This window comes from Rhinopithecus roxellana, unplaced genomic scaffold, assembly GCF_007565055.1.
Source record: "Rhinopithecus roxellana isolate Shanxi Qingling unplaced genomic scaffold, ASM756505v1 contig2380, whole genome shotgun sequence".
NCBI classification, from domain to species: domain Eukaryota; kingdom Metazoa; phylum Chordata; class Mammalia; order Primates; family Cercopithecidae; genus Rhinopithecus; species Rhinopithecus roxellana.
The window spans coordinates 1-8,650 of NW_022142062.1; positions in this window are offsets into that span (position 1 = coordinate 1).

The window sequence follows — 8,650 nt, forward strand, 5'->3', positions numbered from 1 at the left end:
TTGAGTTACTGATTTGGGGAAAGGATTCAGTGAAGATTTGGTTGACATCTTGTGCAGCGAACCACATTTAGGACCGAGCATTAGACTTAAGCATGAGAGATTAAGGTTCAGGATTAGGAATCTGGTCTGCTGGTTTGTGAGGTTGTCATATTAGACATGTCTGTAGCATGGTTAAAAGTTTAGATCTTAAACAACACAGAAGGCCCCAAGTGTGACGAAGTCCAAAGCCACATTCTCTGAGGGTGCTCTACTCCCTGGGCCGACCCACCCAAAGTCCTTGCTATGAAGCAGATCACTGGGGCTGACCTTGGCTGTATTAAGTGATTTTTGGAGTCAAGCTCACCAAAGTGTGAGTGTCAGAATCGAAAATGATGGCTCAGAATCAGGGTTTACAATGAAGGGTTAGAGATAAAATCAGATTTACACATTGCTCTGAACTCTAGCTAGGACTGGGATGGGAATAACCTTCCTGTCTGGAGATCTGCCTACTTGAAGTGTGACATCCTGTCTCTCACTTCCAGAACACAGGGCCCAGGGGAGAGGGGAATTTTCAGCAGGAAGTTTATCCCAACGCTAATGCCAGACACCAGGAAGGAAGAGAGGAGCCTCCTATGCAGATCATCTAGAAGAACCTGGCCTCGTCTAGAAGGAGCAAAATAGAGTGACCAGGTTTTCCTCCTAGGAGCTGTGGAGGTACTTCTAGGAGTCGGTGGAGGGAAAGTGAGAAATCAGGGGTGTTTCTGGTTCCACCCCTTCCTGCGACACCACCTCCCTTTTCACATTGCTGAATCCCAACCTCCCCTGGGCTGGAAGCTGGAGTTCCTGTTTCCCATGGACTTTGTTGCCACAGTCCAGAGCATTTGAAGGCACAGCGCAGGCGCTCAGATTGTCACAGAATTCTTTGTTAAATATGAAATTACTGCCATAGGATTTTAAAAGATAGTTTAATAGATACTATACATTTTAGTGGTTTATTTTGAAAATGTTGGCCATAGAATTATTACTATGTTGATTTGAAATAGTTTGGAATTTTTCTAGTTTTGAAAACATGCTGTTCCTTTAGAGCTCTGTGATGGTCATTATATTCACATAAATATAATTTAGTTTTCATTTTTAAGAGAGAATTCTTTTTATCACAAATGTTTTCTCTTTAAATTGTTTTATCTATTATTACATGTGCTCCCAAAGTGAGCACTCTTGTTACCTATGATACTGACCTAATATATCCATTATATTTATAGCTAGGTGGTAGTTCCCCTATGTTCTTGTAAATAGAAATGTTTATTTTCTGTTTAGTGTTTGTTACTGAACTGTGAGAATTCAGTTGTGATTTTTAACATGCCTTACATATATACTAACATGTCCAATATACACTAGACATTTTATTTGTTTATTTTGAAAATGATGGCATGGCATTCTTACTACATTTATTTAACTAGTTTAGAAAAACAAGTATTTTTTAAAAGACACTGTTCTTATGAAGTTGATGGGTGTTATACCTGTTACATACACAAAAATATAATTCTGTTTTCATCTTTAAGAGAGGATTCTTTTTATCCTACATGTTTTATTTTTAAATCTTTTTATCTATTATTACATGTGCTGCTGAAGGGCGCACTGTTATTACCTAGGGTAGTTACATAATGTATCTATTATATTTATAGCTCGGTGGCATTTCCCCGAAATTCTTGTAAAAATAAATTTATATTTGATGTTGACTGTTATTGAATTGTGATAATTCAGATGCAATTTTTTCAGCTTGTATTGAAAGGTTTGTATGTTCCTTTAAAAAGGGCGTGTGTTTGGAAGGAGGACAGGAGCTGTGTGTTTGAAAGAGGACAGTGCAGTGTGCTGCCTGCGAAAATGCAATAAAGATGAAGTTTTCTCATCTTCACAATGATTGTGACCACATTGGTCTGGATTGCTTATCTGTCATCCAATGATATTTTTATTTAATGGGGTTTTAGTTATTTGAACGAATTAATTAACCCTGGAAAATAATGCTGCATCTTTCCTTTTTTTTTTTTTTTTTTTTTTTTTGAGATGGAGTCTCGCTCTGTTGCCCAGGCTGGAGTGCAGTGGCACAATCTCGGCTCACTGCAAGCTCTGCCTCCTCCGTTCACGCCATTCTCCTGCCTCAGCCTCCCAAGTAGCTGGGACTACAGGCAAAGGCCACCACGCCTGGCTAATTTTTTGTATCTTTTTTTTTTCTTTCTTTCTTTTTTTTTTTTGAGACAGAGTCTCACTCTGTCGCCCAGGCTGGAGTGCAGTGGCGTGATCTCGGCTCACTGCAAGCTCCACTTCCCGGGTTCATGCCATTCTCCTGCCTCAGCCTCCCGAGTAGCTGGGACTACAGGCGCCCGCCACCACGCCCGGCTAATTTTTTTGTATTTTTAGTAGAGGCGGGGTTTCACCATGTTAGCCAGGATGGTCTCGATTTCCTGACCTCGTGATCCGTCCGCCTTGGCCCCCCCAAAGTGCTGGGATTACAGGTGTGAGCCACCGCGCCCGGCACTTTTTATTTATTTATTTATTTATTTTTATTTATTTATTCATTTATTTATTGAGACAAGGATCTTGCCCCATTCCCCAAGCTGAAATGCAGTGGCTCAATCTCAGCTCACTGCAACCTCTGCCTCCCACATTCAAGCAACTCTCTTATCTCAGCCTCCTGAGAAGCTGGAATTACAGGCACCTGCCACCATGCCCAGCTAATTTCTGTATTTTTAGTAGAGGCACCATTTCACCATGTTGGCCAGGCTGGTCTGAACTCCTGACCTCAGGTTATCCGTCCCCCTTGGCCACCCAAAGTGCTGGAATTACAGGCGTGAGACACTGCATTCGGCCCATACAGTAAAACTATTTATGAGAGGAGGGAAGTATCTTGGGTTAGTTAGTAGAAATCAAAATACTGAAGTCAATGAACTCTGAGGAGACGCTTGACAGACACACAATAAGGAGGAGGAGGTTGCAAAGTGCTGATGTTTGCGTAACCACAAGCGGGGCTGAACCTAGAACGCAATTACTATTCAGCAAATGAACCGTGAAGCTATTGTACAGATTGCCTCCATTCTGGGACCCTCGTGTCGCCAGTACCATAAACCACATGCAAATGAGGCAAGTAAGATCTTGGAGGAATTTGAGAAGCGTCTGTGCAATGTCCAAGAGTCAACTTATAATGGGATGAACCTAGGGAGTTAATAAGAGTCTGCACGGAGCCTGAGCACTCAAAACATTCTTGGGATGGCGCGTGCAGTGGCTCATGCCTGTCATCTGAGCACTTGGGAGGCCCAGGTGGGCAGATTGTTTGAGCCCAGGAGTTCAAGACCAGCCCGGGCAACATGGTGAAACCACATCTCTAAAAATACAAAACTGGGCCAGGCGTGGTGGCTCACACCTGTAATCCCAGTACTTTGGGAGGCCAAGGCAGTGGATCACGAGGTGAGGTGATTGAAACCATCCTGGTGAAACCCCGTCTCTACTAAAAAAAAAAAAAAAAATGCAAAAAAAATTAGCCAGGTGGTGGCATGCGCCTGTAGTCCCAGCTACTCAGGAGGCTGAGGCAGGAGAATCACTTGACCAGGGAGGTGGAGTGGCAGTGAGCCTAGATCACGCCACTGCTCCAGCCTGGGTGAGACAGAGCAAGACTCCATCTCAAAAAAAACAAAAAACAAAAACAAACACAACACACACACACACAAAACTTAGCCAGGTGTTGCGGTGAGCCTGTTGAGGTGGGAGGATTGCTTGGGCCTGGGAGGTCAAGGCTGCATGAGTCATGATCATACACTGCACTCCAGCCTGGGCAACAGAGCAAGACCCTCTCTCAAAAAAAAAAAAAAAAATTCAAAAATTCTTGGGGAGTGCAGGTCTGTTGTGTCTATCTGCCAATGATGTAGTCACAGGGTAAACAGACCAAACATTGCCCACGTTCCTGTTTAGTGCCATCTCTGCTGTTAGAGAATCCCAAGCCTAGAAGAAGGGAAAGCTCATTCTTCTGCTGACTTGGTGAATCCGCCTGTGTGTCTGGCTGTTGGTCAGCTGCCATGGATTACTGCCTGAGTTGCCTTCCTGTCTCTTGCTGCATCCAGTGAGGGTCCAAACCAATCTTCTCAAAAGTATTAGGATGAGTAGAAGTGAGCGTCAAAAATACAGGATTACTTTCCAGAATACATAAAGACCTTCTATATCAATAAAAATGCAAAGCAACTTGATTTTTAAAATGCATATGAAACATGAACAGGAGACTCGGAGAAGAAGAAATGACTGTATACAGATGAGTAACTTCACCTATCAGACTGGCAATTTAAGAGATTGGTAATATACCATGTTAGTGAGTGTCTTAGTCAGTTTGGGCTGTTCTAACAAATTCTCATAGACGGGAAACTTAAAACATTTCTTTCTCACGTTTTGGAGGCTGGGAAGTCCAAGATCCAGGGGCCATGAGAGGCGGTGTCTGGTGAGGGCCATTTGCTGGTTTGCAGACTGGAAATCTTAAATATTTCTTTCATAGTTCTGGAGGCCAGGAAGTCCAAGATCAAGGTGCCAGGAGAAGTAGCATCTGCTAAAGATCAGCTTGCTGGTTTGCAATGGCTGTCTTCCTGTTGCTCTGTCACATGGCAGAGAGCAAAGAGAGAGAAAGCAAGCTGTCTCTTTTGTTAAAAGGGCACTAAAGCTATCATGAGGGTACCACCCTTAGGAGCTAATACATCCCAAGGCTCTATATCCAAGTACAATTATATTGGAGATTAGGGTTTGATATGGTTTGTCTGTGTCCCCATTCAAATCTCAACTTGAATTGTATCTCCCAGAATTCCCACGGGTCATGAGAGGGACCCAGGCAGAGGTAATTGAATTGTGGGGGCCAGTCTTTCCTGTGCTATTCTGATATCCAAATAAGTCTCAAGAGGTCTGATGGGTTTATCAGGGTTTCCACTTTTGCTTCCCTTTCATTTTCTCTTGCCGCCACCATGTAAGAAGCCTTTGCCTCCTGCCATGACTCAGGCCTCCCAGCCATGTGGAAGACTGTGAGTCCAATTAAACCTCTTTTTCTTCCCATTAAACCTCTTTTTCTTCCCAGACTTGGGTATGTCTTTATCAGCACCGTGAAAATGGACTAAGACAGGGTTTCAACATATGCATTTGAGGGGGTTACAGATTCAGTTCACAGCAGTGAGGATGCAGGGAAATGAAGACTCTCTAGGCTTTGGGTTGGAATAAACTTGTAAATTAGACTTGTAAAGTCTCAGAGACTCACACACGACTTGTGAATCAAGGCTGTGTTCTGGCAGTTCTCTCACCATTGGCAAAAAACCAGAAAAGTATCATTTCCATTGGAATATCCTGCTACATATGAATTTTCACATTGAACATTTAATTTCCTATTTAAAAAATTCATCTGGAATTTGGTTTGTATATGTTTTCTTTTTTCCAAATAATTAGCTAGTTATCCCAGCACCATTTGTGGCATAATCTACACTTTCCCCACTGAGATATGCGTGATAGCATATAATGCATTCCTATAGAAACTTGGGACTTTCTGGATTTTCTATTCTGTTTATTGTATCAAGGATCATAAACTGGGCCCTGTAGCCCATTTCAGGCCTCCAGATGTGTTTTTGGTCTTGCTTTGGTTTTGGTCAGAAGTGTCTTTTTAAATTGTAAATTTTCATGCCTTTAGACAGCTCACAAAGTCAGGCCTATCTTAGAGCAAGGTACTTGCTCAAGCCCTAGGAGCACTTGAGGATTTTGCCTGGAGTGACACCAGCAACATCCTGTTTTAACACTTTCACCTAGAACACATTTTGGTGTCTAACAGTGGACATTCCCTCTCATTCTTCTTTTGTGATGGTTCCTTAAGTACTCAGTTCAGATGAACTTTTACACTGTTTTGTCAACATCTGTGGGGAAAAACTCTCTGAAAGTTTGATTGCAATTGCATAAAATTCTAAATTCATTTGGATGGAATGTACAGCTTTACCATATTGAACCATCATTTAGACATTTTGTAAGTCTCTATTCAGTTCTTTTATATCTCAGGAGAGGGGAGGGGAGGGGAGGGTGGAAAAGCGGGAGGGGGAGGGGGAGGGGAGGTGGAAAGGGGGGGGAAAGGGGGGGAGGGAAGGGTGAAGGAAGAGAAGGGGGGGAGGGGAAGGGGGGGGGGGGGAAGGGGGGAAGGGAGAGGAACAGGAGGGGAGAGAGGAGAGGAGGGGGGAAGGGGAGGAAGGAAGGGAGGAGAGGGAGGGGAGGGGAAGGGGAGGGGAAGGGGAGAGGGGGAGGAGAAGGGGAGGGGGGGAGAGGGGGGAGGGAAGGGAGGGAGGGGAGGGAAGGGAGGGGAAAGGGGGGAGGGAAGGGGAAGGGAAAGGGAAGGGGAGAGGGAGGGGAGGGAAGGGGAGAGGAAGGAGAGGAGGGGGGGGGAGGAGGGAAGGGGAGGGGAGAGGGGGGGGGGGGAGGGGGGGAAGGGGAAGGGAAGGGGAGGGGAAGGGGGAAGGGGAGGGAAGAGAGGGAAGGGAAGGAGAAGGGGGGGAGGGGAGGGGAAGGGGGGGGGAGGGGGGGGGGAAGGAGGGGGAGGGGGGGAGGGGAAGGGAAGGGGGGGGGGGAAGGGAAGGGGAGGGAAAGGGAGGAAGGGAGGGGAAGGGGAAGGGAAGGAGAGGAAGGGAGGGGAAGGGGAAGGGAGGGGAAGGGGAGGGGAGGGGGAGGAAGGGGAGAAGGAGGAGGAAAGGGGAGGGACGGGGGGAAGGGGAGGAAGGGAAGGGAAAAAATGGGATAGGAGACCTCTGTAAATCCCAGACAGCCCTGCGTCTTGCTCAAGGCCCCTAGGAGGGCAGTGAGACTCCAGAGAGGGATGGTGGTGTGCAAGGATCAAGACCACGAAAATCCCATGATAGGCACCAAATCAAGCAGCAGAAAGAGCTTCCAGATACGAGGAGATCCCTGGGCAGGAGCAGAGGATGTCTTACAGCTACCTCTATGGACCAACCTGGCCCTAGACCACCTGATTTCACGGACAATCAGGGATATGCCTCATATACTGGGGGGACGGTGATTCCAGAAACAGATGGCTTCCTTCAAGGGCGGTGGTGTTGCACAGCCCCAGGCTGAGCTACGACCTCAGAGAAAGGGAGGGGAACCCCAGATTGACTGTGCCAGCCTCTCGGGATAAACAAGGAAACGTGCCCCTCCCAAGAGCTTGTCGTGGGGTGGGGGCTGTCTTGCTTTCTCTGCTGGCTGGAAGCGACAGGTGTGTGTGATGGCCCGCTCTGGATGGGAGGTTCCAGCGGAGCGTGGGAGGAAAGCAGGCTGGGGGTGGGCCGCGCCCCCACACCACGTCTCCTCTTCCTCCTGGGCGGGGATGGAGGGGGCGGCGCGGCCAGCAGGGGGCGCCAGACGACCGGCAATGCGGCAGGCGGGCTGGCCGCGCTCGGGACGCCCCCGCCCAGACCCCTAGCCCACCGCAGCCCACGCACCCCACCCAGCTCCCCGTCCCAGACAGAGAGGAGCGGAACGGGCGGCGTGGCCGGGTGGGAGGGAGGGAGGCAGAGAGCACAGGGAGCCTGCGCCCGGTGGAGCATGCTCAAGGTCACGGCCAGAGTCCAGCCAGAGACCCCAGGGCGTCCGCCGCACACCCGCCGTCCCACGCGAAGACGTCCGACCTCCGGCCAGATGAGTTCTGCAGCCTGACGGGATCAAGGAAGGCGGCCACCACGGAGTCAACATTTTAAATAGGGTCATTTCTGTTACCGTGTTTTGGCATTTCTTCCTGTTTTAAGTTTCTGCAAACCAAAACGCGCAGGGCCGGGCGCGGTGGCTCACGCCTGTAATCCTAGCACTTTGAGAGGCCCAGGCGGGCGCATCACCTGAGGTCAGGAGTTCGAGACCAGCCTGGCTAACATGGCGAAACCCCGTCTCTACTAAAAATACAAAAATTAGCCGGGCGTTGTGGCGGGCGCCTGTAGTCCTAGCTAGTCGGGAGGCTGAGGCAAGAGAATCGCTTGAACCCGGGAGGCAGAGGTTGCAGTGGGCTGAGATCCCGCCATTGCACTCTAGCCTGGGCGACAGAGCGAGACTCTGTCTCAAAAAAAAAAAAAAAAAAAAAAAAAAAAAAAAACTGGCGTAGGCCCCGAGTCTCTTCCTCCGAGGGGCCTGGACTGGGCCCTCCTCCTGTGCCTGTCCCTGCGCACCAGCCGCCCGTCCCCCTTACCCCGCCCCCCACCACCGCTGCTGCCTGCCCGCCTGGTTTCTAACGGCCTCCTCGCGACTCCACCCCTGCTGCCGCTAAGCGCCTCCTTTCTTTCTCTGCTCTTTTCACCGCCATCCGACCAAGGCCCCCCCTCCCTCACCCTCACCCACACCTGAACCCGGGGAGGCCCCAGGAGCTGGGCGCCCACACAAGACCGCTCCTGTACCCAATGCCCCTTCTCAGCCACACTCACCCAAAGCTGCCTCCTGGCTCTGGGCTCCATGGCAACCAGCATCTAAGCAGGCTTAATGCCTTCCCAGAGTTCCTGAGGGCTAAGGGCAGGAGCAAGAGCATGACCCCAGCAAGGGGAGGACCAATGGGGGCAGGGGGCAGCGGGCAGCGCCTGGGCTTGTGGGCCGCAGAACCAGGCAGCCTGTTGCTAGGTAACCACATCTCCCATCACTGCCCCAA